This window comes from Arachis duranensis, chromosome 3 (genome assembly GCF_000817695.3).
Source record: "Arachis duranensis cultivar V14167 chromosome 3, aradu.V14167.gnm2.J7QH, whole genome shotgun sequence".
Taxonomy (NCBI): Eukaryota; Viridiplantae; Streptophyta; class Magnoliopsida; order Fabales; family Fabaceae; genus Arachis; species Arachis duranensis.
In genome coordinates this window covers 11,617,905-11,618,246 of record NC_029774.3, presented here as the reverse complement: position 1 = coordinate 11,618,246, position 342 = coordinate 11,617,905, and positions in this window count along the sequence as shown.

Here is a 342-nt window from a genome sequence, read left to right as displayed (position 1 = left end):
ACTCTTGAGTTATCTAATTCCTTTGTTGATTGATAATTGGAGAGATTGCTAATTGATTTGAATGCCTCTAAAGCTAGTCTTTCCTTTAGGAGTTGATTAGGACTTGAGGAATCAAATTGATTCATCCACTTGACTTTCCTCCATGGTTAGAGGTTAACTAAGTGGTAGCAATGAACAATTCTCATCACAATTGAGAAGGATAACTAGGATAGAACTTCTAATTTTCATACCTTGCCAAGAGCCTTTTATAGTTGTTAGTTTACTTTCTTGCCATTTATCTTTCATGCTTCATATCAAAACCCCAAAATAACTCACAACCAATAACAAGACACTCTATTGTAA